Genomic DNA, 17,924 nt, shown 5'->3' with positions numbered 1-17,924 from the left:
TCGAGGTTTAAATAATGCAGGATTGCAAAAATGAAATTGCACATGAGATGAGGTGGTGGCAAAGGCTCATATTTCAACACGCCGCAAAATGAAAGTGATCGAGGTTTAAATAACGCGGGATTGCAAAAATGTGACAAGTGGTGGTGAGTCCCTGCGCATGATGATGTGGCGATCGACAACGAATCTCAACCAATGCTTAAGATTGCACCACATGGACAGATCAATGGCCTGTGCATCCCCGCAAGATGGAGGTGCTCGATGGTTAAGCGATGCAGGTAAGCAGGCTACTGACACCTATCAATGGGTCCCACATGGTGACGTGCCGCTCAAGAGCAGAGTGGTGATGTTGGTCAAAGCTTGTTGACTCGAATTGAAGGAGAGGGAAAATATGAAATATTTGAAAAGATAAAATTTTTAATATATTTTCTCAAAAATGCATGTTCAGTTTCATTTTAAATCAAAAAGGGGTCATTTTATAAAGTTTTGACTTTAGGGACATTTTAAATTTTAAAAAATTTAAAATCAGAGTTGCAAACTTAACTAAGTCTTCTGGCAAAGGGACATTTTTCAAACTAGCTTTCAGAGGGTTTCTAGTAAGCGAAGTATGTGATATTATATATCGCCGGAATCATGAGAATCTAAATTTTTTGATTTTGGAGTTAGTTTTTACATAGGAATTCATTTGTTCCACTTATAGCCAGAAACATGAAATTTGGGGCCTTCTAAGTGGAATGAGTTAAATTTCAAAATGTAGTTACAAGATCAATAACATATAGTGAGAATTTAATTTGGGGCGAATTCTGATCACATTCACTTAGTCAAAACTCAGATTTCACTAGCATTTTTAAGGTAGATCGGATATTTTGATGAATCAACAAGTTTTCATCATTTCAACAAAGATATTTTCTAATCAATAACAAAAAAAAAGGATGAAAACAAAATCTGATCAAATGGGTAGAGATATGAAAGAGGTTTTGCAATTGCTAGGGATGGAATTCCAAGTGGACAAATGTCATCTTCAGATCGGATATGAGAATTCATCTTGGTCTATATCTTTCTTTCTTTGATCCATTGTAAGGGTTCCAGTCTTTGGAGAATAACCAATCACTACTGAGATACCAGGTTTTGGATACATTTTTTATGTGTTCCCATACTGTGATACCATATATTTTTTCAGCAATTTCTCTTGTATGAACAACATTAGTGAAGTTAATTCAGCTAGCTTTAGATCTGTTAGGTGATTGTGTTTTTGAATTTCATGCATTTGAATGTATAATTTCAAGGAAATGAATACAAGTGAGCTAGAATTTTTTTAGTTTCATTCTAATTCTCGTCTCCTATCTCAGTAATTTGCAATCTTATGTGGTTTAGGAACAAAGAGCTGAGACCATTTGCATCCCTTTAAAGTTTTATGTCACATATGTTTTTCTATTGGAACAAAGGGCCAAGTAAATGCTTGATGTGTTTGACAGGGTTGCTGGTTATTTTGAGAAGGATATTTCATAAGAATGAGGTCTTAATGAACACTAATGTCTGAATCACAAAGTGATAGGATGGATCTGATATCCTAGTGTATGAAATATGTCTTGGATATCCCAGATGTATATATTCAATTCATGGAATTGCCCAATGGATTAGGCACCGATCATTTGTAGGATCAATTCATTCTTATTGCTCCATGTTTGAGGATTTGTTGAAAATCAACATCACTAATCAATCGTATGTCCCTTTCATGTTGAAGAACCTAAATGTGATGCCCTCACTCAGCTTGTGAATATCATAGAGTTGCAATTTGCTAATGTAGATCTGTGTTATTACATGAGTTAATAGGAGAAATAAGGGTTTTATATGCTTTATATTAGATTTAGTGTATGCTTTGATAGCTAGTACCATATAAAGAATCTACAGGTCCATCCGCCTAGGTTTTGCAGAGCCTAAAGAAGAAGAAGGGTCTAGCCTTATAGTTGGGCTGGATTCTTGGTAAATTGTGTCCCCATTATTGAAGATAGCTGCCCATAGATGCAATCTTACCCTGTATACTTGGTTATTAAAACATTGCTAAATTAGGAGCCAACAACTAGTATATTTTAAGACCTTTAAAAATTGTGAGCAAACATAAATGGCGAGTGAGGACTACTAAGATATCAAGTGTAGTAGGAGATATCAATGATCACACTTGAAATTTAGAACTAGGAGTGTCTAAAGTTGTCTTCGGTGTTTGGCTTGTATATTTTGTAAAGAGGTCAATTCTAGGATTAATTTTGATTTTAGTCAATTTCTTAATTTTTTGCTCGTTATAGTTAAGCATTGAAAGTTAGAGTTTGTAAAAATTATAATTAGTTATGGACCATCTTTGAAATTGTTTAAACTTTAACTTTTTGAATGGTTATGAACCTAAAAAGTTGGTTATGCTGGTATAGATTATAAATTCATGAATACCAAGGGTAAAAGGAGACTTTTTGGACTTTGAAATGGGGAACAATTATAATTTTGGTGATAAGACACTTTTTGGAAAGTGTGTACAGTCCTTGCTTATGTTGTTGGTGCGAGAAAATAAAGGAAAGTGCATTTGGGTTCTCTTTCTATACTTCCAAATTGTTGAAATCAACATTGTGCTAATGATTATCTTCAAGCATAGTGCTTGATTGTTCGTATTAGCAGTTTATGTTAATTTAGGGAAGCTTTGAAGTCATGTGGTGCATTCCTCATCAATAACTTTATTTTGATCAAGGAAAGCCGCATATCAAGGGCCTATCCAACTGTTGGAGAAATTGATTTGCCACACAGATTTTGTTGGGCCAAATCATGTAGTTTGCAAGTGACAAATTTGTTTACTAACAAGGCTACTCTGTAAAACCCTATCAATTTTTTTAAAGGAAAAAAGTGCAACCATCAAGAAATAAAAAACAAACAATTATATGGTTATATTGCAAATATTAGAGATCAAAGTGGATGCGAGGACAATGACATTGATGTGAAAATCTCTTGACTACTCTTATTGTAGGAGATGTAAGACTTTAAATTAAGACAATGATGTGAAAAACTCTTCAACCATCTACTAGACTAAGCTATTTTCTTTACAATAGACCTAAAAATTAGAACGCTGGTATAAAAAATTCTTCAATGTTCCACTAATTTTTTTTAATAAGCTTACTAAGATATTTCCATATCAACAGATTTAAGAATTTTTATGTGCTTAAATATATAGAGTACAATATAGAATAGGTTAAAAGAGTTGTGCGATGACATTAACTTGGACATCTTAGGTTTAAGAAGATCTACTTTTAGAACAATAGAAATAAGAATTAGGACAATGATGTGAAGAACATTTTTTAATGATCCACTCATAACTGATGAATTTGTTGAGCAACTTTCATTAGAATAGATGTAAAGGACAACGATGTGAAAATCTTTTCAACCAAGCAGCTAAAATATGTGGTACAATGGGTTAAAAGAGTTCTATACCGGCAGTGATTTCGAGGCATCTTCCTCTGTGATAGAAAGTACTATAGAGTTTTGAAACCTAGAAATGGTAGAGGCAGAAAATGGTTTTATAAAGTCCACTAAGGGGCCACACCTGTATCAGGCGACAAAGAGAAGATATAATTTTGTTTGGCAGGTACACTGCACCGTTGAAATGACGACAGAAAACAATTGATAGATTAAAGTGGATGTGGGTTTGGTCGTATGTATAAGTAAACTGTTGTTTACAAAAGGGGTTGCCCATGCTCTTCAGTCTATGATTAATCTGATCTTGTGTTTAACTAAATAAGAAACATGAGTGTTCAAATGTGTATGACTTCCATGATAAGTGTTCCCAGTGTTACCCCTGCAAACTTTGTGGGTATAATTTTTGAAGTCGGAGAAATCAGAAATGACTATGCAGTTATTAAAATGCATTAGTACATCTTAAATAATTGATAACGATTTCGAGAAACCCAGTCAAAATATTCATGAAAAGATGGTTTAAAATCTATGAAATTTAAGATAAAAAATATACCAAAATACAAAGTTGAAATTTATTATATTTTTTTTGCGTTATTCATTGATGGAATAAAATAATATCATACTAAAACCATACACCGGCATCAGCTTAATCGGGAAAGAGCTTTAGTTTATATATTGAAACAACTAAGTACGGAAGTACAATTTTTTTAAGAACATAAAAAAACTAATTAGAAAAGCATTATAGAAGGTTCTTGTCAGACGGCGCAGTATTGCATATGGAAATTGCATGATTTGCATAGACAAACAATGTGAACAAGGCTACGTTTTATGTGCCTTGTGAATATATTCTGTTAATAGGTTATAAAACAATCTCTTGGAGTGAAGCAAAGAACTACAACATTGCATTTGCTAATATTTGCATTATACAATATTACTCTTTCAACAGCATCTGCACGATGATAGTTGAGAGAGGACCTGCTAAACAAATCAGTTCAACATGTAAATAAACCCACATGAAAATGCCATAGAAGTATTGATTTTAAGCCCCACTGAGATTGTAAGTGTTTATAGATCAACTGGGTCTCACATGAAGGGCAGGACATTAAATGTAGCCAAGGGCGACTCGCCAACACCCACAATGCATGAAACAAATAATCAAAATTTCATTCACACAAGGTGCTGCGGGCAAGTCATCCTTGGCTGCATCACATATTCTGACCTAGATGAAAGGTCCCAGAAGACTAAGACATTGGCTTGTGCAAAAATAGAAAGGATTTCCTAGTATCGAAACACAACCCACTAGCTTAAACTTGGGCATTTATGAAGTACCAAAGGCACAAATGAGTTGTGAAAATAAACAAGAGAGTGGAAGAATATATAGTAGAGAGTGGAAGAATATATAGTAGAGGGTGCATGATTGATGAGCAATGTGGGGCTGAATATATCAGATATTTTAACTCTAATGTGTACCATCCTGTCTCAACAGCTTTACAGCTCAACTAGAACTATTTTGGCCTTCATATCGTGGAAGAAAAATGACCATGGCATTGCTTCTAGACATTTACCCCTACAATTAGTTTATGACTGTCTGACTACCATGGCTAATGACACAAGGTTCTCAAAGAGTAATGTATGTACACATACCAAATATCCCCACGGAAATAGAGGAGTACTATTCTGAAAAACTACGCCTAGGAATAACTGAAAATGGTTGACCTTAACAGCCAAATTAGCCAATTGAAGTTTTCAAACGATTAGCTCTAAAATAGTTATATTAATATACAACGAAAATGCTGCTGTTAAAATTGAGTTTTGAGGACATAATCATAAGAGACTATTAACAAACTGTTGACCTCACTGGATTTATAGGTACATCAACTTTGTGGCACTCATAATAACATGAAAGGAGAATTGAATTCTATTTAAATAACAAATATATTTAAAGTTGTAAAATAGATAGGATTGAAAAGTTTGATAACAATATCTAAATTGAAAGTTGATCTTTAGCCAAACTATTTGATTTGATTTACAAATATTGGTAAATGACATAATTTGGAAACTGAATTTAACTTAACCCAACTAAATCTACAATTCAAATATACAAGTTCTGAATCACTAAAGCAGTGGCACATGCACAAGTGCAGTGTACTTGTAAGTTTAATTACTGATCACTTTGACCAGAGATGTATACTACAACATGTTGCATAAATCTTGATCAACTAGCAAAGTTATTTTCTTCACTACATATTATATTCGTTAAGTCGGACAATAGTTTGATAAAGATGCTGCACACTTGTCTCTTGCATTCCCATTAGAAAGTATCATTTGCCAACATTACTAGTAAAGATTTTCGTTTAGGAAACCATATAATCCCCTAATTCACTCATTTCAAAATCTCTCTTTCATAATATACTGTGAAATGTTTCAACTTCCTATACCTCATACCGACTGGTTTCATTAATATTATTCTTTAGAATTCAATACATGCTTTGTTCAGCGTTTCATTTAAAATATTCTAATATTGTCTTAAATTTTTAACAATCTTGATTTATTTTAGATTTTATTTTCTTAAACTTTATTTTAGCTACGATGTTCTTCATTCATGTATAATTTAGATATATAGTTTTCATGAAAAAAACAGGTATAAAGAAGAGCACTACTAATCATTATAACTAACTTCTCACACTCTAAACTTCAAAATGATAATCTGCTTTGTCCATTGCTCTCGAATACTCACATATTTATAATTATAATTATGCATTGTCCTATTACACCTTGGCTGCTTTTGCTTTTTCGAAAATAGAAATTGTGAAATATGCAATTTCCTATGATTCGTGACTTGACTAATTGAGATCACGAGCAGTCATCTTTCTTAGTTTATTGATGAAGCACTCGATGATAGTTGAACGAGTAACTTCATGTCAATTGTCTTTATACTGAGTCACTGAGATAGAACAAAACAAATTGCAGTGAGTCAAACAGCTGAGATAATATTGTCCGAGGTGTGCTGTGGGTGTCATAATATATGAGATCCTTTTATGATTCTCCAAGACAAATAGTACGATTTGCCCTTCACATTTTCTGTATTTGACGGGCCATTTTTCAATCCAACTTAGATATTTTGGACTGCATACGCCTCCACCACCAACACTGCTCAGTGCTACATTAATCGTGCAGAGCATTGGGAGGATCAATACTCTCAAAATTTGTACACATAAAAGATCTTATTAGTACTTATTATAGGCATTGTACTATTGTGATCACTTTCTTCTAACTAGACTAAACTTTCTAAAATCTATTTATCAAAATTAATTATTTTTAAATAATATAATATAATAAATATTTTATATAATAAGATGCCCATTTGTTACATTTATAAATCAATCAAATTAATTAGGAATTATCTTTTTCTATAATATAAATTTAAATAAAAAGTTATTAAATCCTTTCCTAACTGAGTTATTTACACCTAATATTTGTTTCAAAGTATATTTGTCATATATTGATATATCTATGGCAAATACACACAAGAATAATTTCATATTTAAAAGTGTAATATATTCAGAGTTAAAATTAAGTGAAATTCATCTATGTGTACATTACCATGTTTTATATTTTAAAATTTAAAATTTATTTGAAATAGAATATTTAAAATAAAAACTAACCTATATTAAAAATCTCATTGTTAGATTTTAAGTTTTATACTCCTATAATTGTAAGATGAGTCATTTCAAGACCTCTCCTTGCCATAAATTATATTATATTAGTTTTTTTTGTGGGGTGTTTAACTCTTAGAAATAAAATATAGAGGGTTAGAATTGATGGAAATGATATAAAAATTTCTTACTTTTAAATTAATTGATTAAGTAGAATTTAACTCTTAGGTTAAAAGTTATAAATTATAAGAAAAAAAATTAAGTTCAAAAGAAAAAAAAACTATACTTATTGAAAACTACTAATAAGATACTAACTATTCATTCTTTCAACCATTAATAAAATGTAACATTCAATCAATATCACATGATAACATTCAATCAATATCACATGATAACATTCATTAACACATAAGATTCGTTAACATGCAACATTCATCAATATTCTGCATTAACACATAATTCATGAACATTCATTAGCACATAATTAAATTCATTGAGACATAAACTACAGTCATTATCAATTAAGGTATGTAGTGACAATCATTTCTTTTTTTTCTTTCTATTTCTTTTTTCTATGTAAGCTCTAAGAGGAGCATCAGTGTCATCATCAATTCCCCCCTCATTAGTTGTTCTGTTCTCTGTTCTTGATGATCTCAAATTCCTATGCTGTTGCAAAGGGGGGTCCTCTACAATAACAAATAAAAGAGTTAAATTAAAAATAATTTATTATAATTGTTACAAGTATTTAATTATTTTAAATAACATAACTGTGTCTCTTTACCTGATTTGACCACATCATTTTGTCTAGACTCAACGTCAACACGGTCATGAACATCGACCCCTTGATCCTCTACAGCTGCTATACAAAATGTTATGTTAATCCAAACACCAATTGCAATTACATATAAAAAATTTAATAGCAAATGTATACCTCCACCACTGGGATGCACATCATGCGAACCTTCGACATCCACAGATTGTGTAGAAGGATTTTCAGGCTGCATTCCAACATCCTACGCATTGTTATCATTGCTTGCTTAAAACAGATATTCTCACTTTATATTGGAACTTAACATCAAATAGACTAATTGATAAAGTATTCAATTTGAAATAAATTTCATTTAGCTTATTTACCTATGGCTGAGATGCATTAGTATTAGAACCTTCCACACTAATTTCAGCTCGTAGCCATTCAGCCATGGCTCTATAGCCTTGTTGAAAGCCAATTCTCTTATCGTCTTCTATGAGGCATCTCTTAAACTTTGAGCCCTGCATTTTTGTGTGGTATGGTGAATTTTACTTGCATTGTTTCATCAACCAATGGAGGGTAGTTAAAATATCAACAACAAATCATCTATATCCATCACAATATAATAGGAGAAAAATTGAGCAGTTTTGATGGAGCAATCTACTATATAAATGTTGCATGTTTGTATGCTTTGCTTGTACCAACATATTTTCTCCAAATTCTTAAGTTGGGTAAGATTTAGTTCAGCTCTTTGGAAATAAAAATGGCTGCAAGTGCTGCTGCATTCCTTCATTCTTTCAATCACTGCCTTTATTCTCAACTATTGGAGGAAAATTTAGTCAAGGGTGAGATTTTAAATAATGTCATATTAGTGAATCACAAGTTTTCTTCACTAATCTAGATTGTAGAGTCTTGACTTCAATTGTTGAATTGTTTATATTGAATATGAAAATCCACTACTGTTATTGTATTCTATTGACCTATTTATAATTAATGAGCTAAATAAGGGAGTCCTAGAATTTCCCTTCACATTATATAAAAAATTTGATACAATTTTTCATTTACTAATACTTACAACTCTTGCTTGAAGTTTCAAAAAACCACCAGAGCCGAGCTTGTGTCTCCCGTGCTTTTCTAGTCTTGCCTTTGTTGCCTTTGATGTGTTAGGCAATCTATGAAAAGTTTGAAATATGTTAGATAGTATAAATATGGAGGTTAATTAGTACATAATTAGATTATCAACAGTATCACATACCTTGCTATACTCTCCACTGGTGTAATATTATTTTTCTTGTCAGCTTTATACTTTCCATCCAAAATCATAGCCTGCCACTCAGCGTCAGGAACATAGGGCGGACGCTTGTACCTGGGGTTATCCCGTAAATTTTTCCTGTACTGGTCCCTAATATACTTCAAACATAAACTAGCTTTTTCAAGGAGCTTGTTTCTCTCGAATGCACGAGGTCCAAAGAGTTGGGTCATGCTCTCTATAAGATCATCCTTCAATGGTTTGCATTGGTGATTCCACCTTTTAAGTAAAAAAAAACATGTTAGACTCATAAATGAAGTGAAGCTACCTTTAATATAGTTCAAGAAATGGACGAAAAGGAAAACTATTATAGCAATGATATAAAATCAAAATAGTGGTTTGGGGTTTTAGTTAGGATATGATGTTCCACCAGGTATGCATGGTGGGCCCAAATATTCGCAAACACTCATCACCAAGTTTTCTCCAAAAAAGATCATTCCCTACAAAACAATCATGGGATCATTAGTCGATGAAGAGTGATCAAAAATAAATTACTATTATATCACTATAGAATAATACTAAACTTTAAAGTACCTAGAACTTTGGCTACTTGTAATGGAATGCCTTCATCGTCGCTGATGATCAATGTGATGTCCTTCACCGTTCCCATACTAGGAACATAGGAACCTCCAGGAAATGATGTTGCAGGTCCTATTGCAAAAAGTTTCATAAGTTTCATAAGTCTTTGTCACGATCGAAGTATAAAAGAACAAATGATAATTGATGTTATAAAGTTATAAAAAAGAAACTGTTTGTTGCTGTCATAAGAGAGAAAAAGAAGGATTTGTGTACCAGCAGATGGTGCAACATTCGATGCATGTAAGCTGCGTGTTGCTGACTCAGCAGTCGGAAAGAGATTTGTGGTTGTCCTGGATGGAGGCAGTGTCAATTGATGTGAAGATGAAGAATAAAATTGTTAGAGGATGCATAAATATAGAATGTGTGGACTAGCATGGACAAGATTGTTAGAGCATTAAAAAAAAGGATTGTTCGAGCATGTATTGTCAATGATTATGATCATTCCTATATATATTCAGTGGAAAAAAGAAGTGGGAAATGGAACATGCGATCTACCTGAACCACCTGCAACACCCTCATCATGGGAATGGGGCTCGAAATCAAGCAAAAAACTCTGTAAAGACAACGCACCCATATTTTAATTAATGCCATAAAAGAGCATAACATAAAAACCATTATTGAAGTCTTGTTATAATTAAAAATTTCATTAATACTAACTTTTAAGGACTCAGAGGTGTGCAACAATTCAGATGCCCTATCTTTTATTTGTTGAGTCATAGGCTTTATGGTTGCCAAACGTAGAATTTCTTTGCTAATTTTCCTTAAATTAATTTTAATCGAACCGATCGGGTCATCGGTCTCTGCTAAATCGATATAGAAAGGGTCCTCCTCAGGGGGGGCCTACTGAGGGACTGTAGGTTCCTTTCCCTCCCTCCAACCACTAGCCCTCTATGACAACAATAGTATTAGTATTATCAAAATTACTCCAAAACAATAAAGAAAACAACATTAAAAAAATAACATTTTGCTTCTATCTAGTTTGTTTATTTCAAGAGACCTTACAACATTAAGCCACTAAAAGCAATTTCAAAACTTATAAGCTAAAAGTCTAGTTAAAATATACATTAGAATTAAAAAAAAAAACAATTTTCATAACCGAGCGCACGGCTCTAACTCATGCAACGACCTTCTTGCTTAGCTATAGAAGCTCTCCAACAATCAAATTATACAACCTACAAGGCCTAACAAAAATTTCAAAACATATAAGCTAAAAGTCTAATTAAAATATACATTAGATTAGATTCAACAATAGCAAGCAATGTTATTCAGAATTAGATTCAACAAACCTTAGCAGTGTAAATAGCCATCTCCTCTAAACTGGACTCCAAACATGAGGGGGCATTCACATACTCTTCCCCTAAAGGTATCCTGAAGAAAAAAAGCCACTATTCTTGAGTTTGTGAATTGCACCTTGAGATGAATGAAGCTTAAAAGGAATGATCATTGTTTTCATACATTTAAATCAGGATGTAATATTTATTCATAAGTATATACCTTGCAAGCACTTAAAATTGTTGTTATATGTGTTGCAGGAAAAGAAGAAGTTTATACTTATGTGTACAGACACACTTCCTATATGCGATCCAAAGCTCGAACGTTATCAAGTGTGTCCAATGATGGGGAGAGACCTCCGTGCAAGCAGAAGATCTGCAATGAAACAAAAGAAAAGAAAATTTTCTTATAGTAAGAACAAGTTTGTTGTGCTACACAGGGTACCAACAAAATAGTGTATAATATCTTTTTCTTTACCTGGCTTTCAATTCAGCATGAGAGCCTTTAATAGAAAAGTCAAGTTGATAACATATATATAATTTTGCCATAACTAGATTTTATTTTGACCAGGTTGGGCCAGGTGATCTTGTGGAGATCTCTGGAATATTTCTTCCTCTGCCTTACACAGGCTTTCGAGCCACGCGAGCAGGTTTGGTGGCTGATACATACCTGGAAACGATGTCAATTACTCATTTCAAGAAAAGATACAAGGAGTAAGTTTTAGCTTTTCATATGTCATTAAATTTTCTCTTTCTTGTTTTGTAAGGACTTCTATTTTTCCAGACATGATCCTCATTTCATATAAGAAATACCATCAATGAAGCTATATCACACTTTATGCTAGGACCAATAGGGGAATAGTAAAAATAGATTTGATCAAATGTCAAAATAATTTGTAATAGAAAAAGTGATTACATTTTTAGGCAGCAGGATGGTTTAACTACTATATTCATTAATAACTGAAAAATTGTTTACAAGGCTTGTATATGAGCTAACCTTGGTTATTGACACATTAACATCAGCTATAGTGACATTAAGTAGTATTTTTGAATTACTTAAACTTCTCTTGGCTTGGTATTTTGGTGGAAACATTTTCTTGCTGATTTGAAGGCTAATAGGTCTATTAGTATGGCAGCTTAAACTTGCATGGACTAATTCAGTTGTCTTGATAGGGTTCACACTTAGATATTGATCTTATTGTTTTCGCATGTTGCAAATTTTGATAATAAGCTCGTGACATTGAAAAGTCTCAAACTTGATCCAAATTTTGATAATAAGCTTGTGACATTGAAAAGTCTCAAACTTGATATAGGACAGGTTCTGACAGATCTCAACTTTTCATAATGAGCTTGTTATTTTGATAAATCTCAATTAGGGACTAGTTTTGCCCATTGCTACAATTTGAAAAAATGACCAAACATCATTATCCAGTATGAGTAGCCAGCATGATTCTAGAGTAACTCTATATTATTAGTGAAGAAAATATCAAAAATTACAAATTGGGTAAAATCAATATGTTATGGAGGGACATGTCTCCAGTTAAATTTGCCACACAAGTTATCTAAATAGCCTTAAATAATTGGAGTAAATTAACAAGAACCAACATCATCATATTGTAACAGGTCAAAAAATCAGTTTGATTAACTCCTTCCCTATCTTGTAAATGGAAGCATATTAAAAGTTCCTTCTTCCTCAATTCTCCCGTCCTTTCTTGTCCCCACTTTTCTTCCTCCTGCCCTTCTGCACCCTGCAACTGCTTCTTAGGTTTGCCCATGTAAAACCTCTCCTCATCCATGCTCTGTTATAAGCTAGCTTTTATCTTTACGCTCTACTGTTGAAGAACAATCAGGTTTGACACTTTTAAAAATGTCTCTGCCCCTACTGAGACCATTGTGGGTTTGTGATCCTACTTCCTTGCACTCAAGCTTCTTGGGCATTTCAGTAACTATTTTTTTTCCCCACCAAATAAAGATGAGGGAAAGCCTTCCTCTGTGAAGTTGCTTGTTTTTGTTTTCTCTTCGTGGTACAATCTGTAGCCACGTGCTCTGTTTGAAAACATTTTTTGCTGTTTCGTCATAATCCAGTAGTTACACCTAAATGCCTTTTGCAATTTTCAAATATGGATCTGTTGGATGAGCTTTTGCCATATCCATCTCAACCAGAATGCAAGCATAAATGGTATGAAGGATGCCTAAAGAGTCTTTGTCCATGTCTAAAAATCTAGCCAGGGTGTTAGATGCCAAAAATCCTCAAAAGAGGAAGATAAACTAGTATTGCAGAGAGTGAGTTAGAAGTCTAACCAGATATCTTGTCGAAGGATTCAGTGAGAAGGTTAAAAGGTGGGTACCAAGGATTCAACAATAACAGATGGTTATCCTTTTAGCTCCATTGATGCTCACACACAAATTTCTTCCCGTCTCACATATCCACCTCAAAAATCTCTCATGTCCAAGGGTAAAGTTGCATATCTCCTTCCAGAAAGGAGCTCCAACTCCAATATCTATTTGTTCAGTTCACCAAGGGCTGGCCAAAAACCTTTGAATCTCACTATCAATTCCATCTCTATAGAATCCTTTTTGCAATTTAACCAAACACATTTTCCAAACCATTGAGATTTAGTACTTGGATAAGCAATCAATCTGTATTTGGACTAGGTCTATGATTCCAAGAACTATAATTGTACATTTTTTCATAAGATGGAGCCTGTGAATTGCTGCCGAGCACACAAGTCAATAGTCACGTGGCCTTTCATTGGAACATTTTGGTAGATATTAATTGGTAATAAGCTTCTGTGATTTATGTAACTCTAATCTTGTGTTATATCTTACCGATTTACCTTTTTTTTTTAAATATTGTTTATTCCTTTGCACTCTAGGTATGTTCTGCAAGGTGATGAACAAGAACAAATCAAAAGGCTAGCTGAGGATGGGGACATTTACAACAAGCTTGCATGTTCTTTGGCTCCAGAAATATTTGGTCACGAGGATGTTAAGAAAGCTCTATTGCTTCTACTTGTGGGTGCTCCCACTAAGAAACTGAATGATGGTATGAAGGTATGATTGATGAATTTCAAATGGTAGCATCCCTGTAAGTTAAGATTATGAACTGTTCATTATTACAACTGATGGATTTCTATTATATTTCATGTATTCTTGGCTGGATAAGTTACCCTTGTTTTTGATGCAGTAGGTGTGACCTTAATAGTATAACTGGTTGTAGCTAGAGCCAAATATCTACCGACTCACATCAATTCCAATTGTTTCTACTCAAGGAACTGTATAGCTAATTTTCATTGAATTCACTAATTAGGGGCGATTTTCATGTTTTCTTGATGGGAGATCCTGGAGTAGCAAAAAGTCAGCTGTTGAAACACATGGTCAGTGTGGCACCTCTTGGAGTTTACACCACTGGGCGAGGAAGCAGCGGTGTAGGTCTCACAGCTGCTGTTCAAAGGGACCCAGTTACAAATGAGATGGTTCTTGAGGGTGGTGCCCTGGTATGAGTAATTCAATGTATTGACCTATTAATGGCATTGTAATTGTGGGTTGGGATGTTAGTCAAATGTTCTATAAGGCTAATCATGGAAGGCGTAGCTAATATCTATATTTGGTACATATAGAGCTGCTAAAGTAACATTTCAATTTTTTGTGGGATGAATCAGGTTCTTGCAAATATGGGTATATGTGCTATTGATGAATTTGAAAAAATGGATGAGACAGACCGTACTACTATTCATGAAGTGATGGAGCAGCAGATTGTGAGTATTGCAAAGGCAGGCATAACAACCTCTTTAAATGCAAGAACTGCAGTTCTAGCTACTGCTAATCCTGCCTGGTATGAATTGAATCATTGATCTCTAATCTGGTTTAATGTCAAAATGAATTGTTAAATCTTAGATTCTTGAAACCTTCAGGCTAGTGTGAAGGGTATTTATGCTCAAATTCTATAAGAATGAGGGATTATTAATTTGAACTGCTGAATACATTTCATACCATTTCCAAATTAGCAGCATATTGAGTGAAAAATTTGTTACAGTTTTTCCCCTTTTGATTGCTTCAATTTTGTTTCTTGTGATCTAACACTTGTAACTGCGACAGGGGTCGGTATGATCTCCGGAGAACTCCTGCAGAAAATATCAATCTTCCTTCGGCACTGCTTTCCCGTTTTGACTTAATGTGGCTGATACTTGACAAAGCTGACATGGATAGCGATTTGGAAATGGCTAGACACGTCTTATATGTGCACCAAAAGTGCAAGCCACCTCCTTTGGGTTTTGCTCCTCTTGATTCATCCATACTGAGGTGAGTAATTGACTGATCCTTAGATTCTAATTCTTCAACTTACATACTATAATTTTGACTGCATTAATTACATTCTCACGAGTTATTTTTGCCAGGGCATATATAGCAGCTGCAAGAAGAATGGTGCCTTCTGTACCCAAAGATTTAACAGAGAACATTGCCAGTGCATATGCTGCCATGAGGCAAGAGGAAGCACAGAGTGATGCGCCACATTCTTACACCACAACAAGAACACTTTTAAGCATTCTTTGAATCTCAATGGTGCTAAGATTCTAATAAATAGTACATTTGTGTAACCATATCACTTTTAAGCATTCTTCAAATCTCAATGGTACTAAGATTCTAATAAATAGTACATTTGTGTAACCATTTATAGTCTCTAAGATGACATTGTTTTTTTAATTTATGTTCATATACTTAAATAAGTTGATGTTTGGGTTTGTACATCATGACCTTTTTCCAAGACAAGAAGATTATGAAAGAAAATTGAAAGAGTGAGCTTATACAAGTTGTCTACCTATCCAGATTTTTCGGTCTTCCCGTATCTATTCATCTCTAGCTCATTCTTGCAATTTTCTACCATTATCTTCATATTCTAACTTTCATTGTGTATGTTACTAAATTATATTGATTTTCGAAAGATTTCAACAGTTCCATAAAATATATTAATAGGTCAAATATCCTTGATGATTATTACGCATCTAAGATCTTTGACTATACCATTATTATAACATCATATTGAATTCAGCTATATGAAGGTAAGCTCTATGCATACGAAGGAGGATAAATGCATTTGTCGTAGAAAAAGATGAGTCACTAAAAATAAGTGATAGTTTTCATAAAGGTCTATATTGGTTGCAAGAAATAGGAACAAATAGAAAGAATGTGTATATGCATGAATTTTCAATGTATTGAGGAGCTTTACCTTTGCTACTTACATTTTCCATGTCTATGCATGAATTTCCAATGCCCCGGCCCTCTCAATGCTGCTGAAGTGATCTCCCGCGCGTGCGCCTTTCCTTTCACAAGAACCTTGTGTCACGCGATTTCATGCAAATGAGGGTTTTTTGCTTTTTTTTTCTCTTATATCCCGTTGGCGTAGCAATTGCGACGCCTGTCATCGCAATTGCGATGGAATCGGGCTAAAATTGAAAAAAAAAAGCCAAAAACACATTACCTTTTCTTGCCGTCGCAAATTAACATCAAAAATTGAGGTCTAATGTATTAGTGAAGAAAGGTGAGAAGAAGGAAATACAAAATGTGTATTTCGCCCCTGGTATGAAGCACAATTTGATGAGAATTGGTTAGCTCATTCAAAATGGATACAAAGTGCTGATGGAGAATGACACGTGTCATTCATGAAAAGGATGGGAGCAAGAACTTACTTGCAGTAGTTCAAATGACAAAGAATAGAATGTTTCCCTTGAAAATAGATACATGTTTCTCATCTCAAGTTGGTGTTGCACCTCCCATACAATCAGCTCTAAAGAGTGTGATTGAAGACCCCTCATGGCTATGGCACCTCAGGTATGGTCATCAAGGCTATGTTGGTTTAAATTTGTTGTCAAATAAAAGAATGGTAGAAGGTTTGCCACATATAGGAAATTTATGTGACAAGTGTGAGGCTTGTATTTTGGGTAAGCAACATAGGCTTCCCTTTAATTCTGAAAATTCTAGGAGGGCTAGATATCCATTAGAGTTAGTGCATACCAACCTAGTCCATCCTATGCAAGTTACTTCCATTGGAGGGAGTACTTATTTTATGACATTTATAGATGATTTCAGTCATAGAACATGTTTGCATTTCTAAAAGAATAAATCTGAAGCATTTGATAACTTTGTAGAATTTAAAGCCTAGGCTGAAAGGGAATGTGGACATTATATCAAGGTCTTAAGATCAGATAGAGGAGGGGAGTATACCTCCGATTCTTTTGTAAATTTTTGCAGGAAATATGACATAAACAAAGAGCTCTTAGCTAGCTATACACCACAGTAGAATGGAGTGGCTGAAAGAAAGAACAGGACCATTGTTGAAATGGAAAGAAGCATGATGAAAGAGAAAGGTCTCCTTACTGAATTTTGGGGAGAGGCTATGGAAAAAAAAATTTACTTAATCAATAGTTGTCATGTAAAGGCAGTTCATGAAAGAATTCCAATGGAAGCATGGTCATGAAGAAGATGGATAGTTGAACACCTAAGGGTGTTTGGATGTGTTGCATATGCACATGACCTAAAGAGAAAAGGTAGAAATTGGATGACAAAGGTGTGAAGTGCATCTTCATAGGGTACAACTCAGAATCAAAGGCATATAGATTGTATGACCTATTGAACAACAAGATGACTCTTTCAAGAGATGTGGAATTTCTTGAAAATCAGTGTTGGTATGGATCAATTGATGAGTCACTGAGCACTTCAAGTAAAGTGCCAATTATGAGTGAAGAAGATGTTGATGAACAGTAAGAAGAGAGAGCAAATAGAAGAAAAGGTAAGCAGGTTTAGTCATTGCTGAGCTCCTCTAGGCATGACTGAGTGTCAGTGTCGAATACCAGTGAAGATCGAGCTAGTCGGCAATGCAGCAGCAATGAAGATTTTGATCCCACACTCTCTTCCCT

General features: G+C 34.0%; 1 pseudogene; it reads left to right on the top strand.

Moving 5' to 3' along the window:
• The first annotated feature begins 223 nt into the window (after nt 1-223).
• LOC149535589 (DNA replication licensing factor MCM7-like) lies at nt 224-15,588 on the top strand (annotated as a pseudogene).
• Nucleotides 15,589-17,924: the final 2,336 nt, after the last annotated feature.

This window comes from Cupressus sempervirens, chromosome 10 (assembly GCF_028749045.1).
Source record: "Cupressus sempervirens isolate cs-2001-9-10 chromosome 10, ASM2874904v1, whole genome shotgun sequence".
NCBI lineage: Eukaryota > Viridiplantae > Streptophyta > Pinopsida > Cupressales > Cupressaceae > Cupressus > Cupressus sempervirens.
This window is presented reverse-complemented; position numbering and strand designations above follow the sequence as displayed.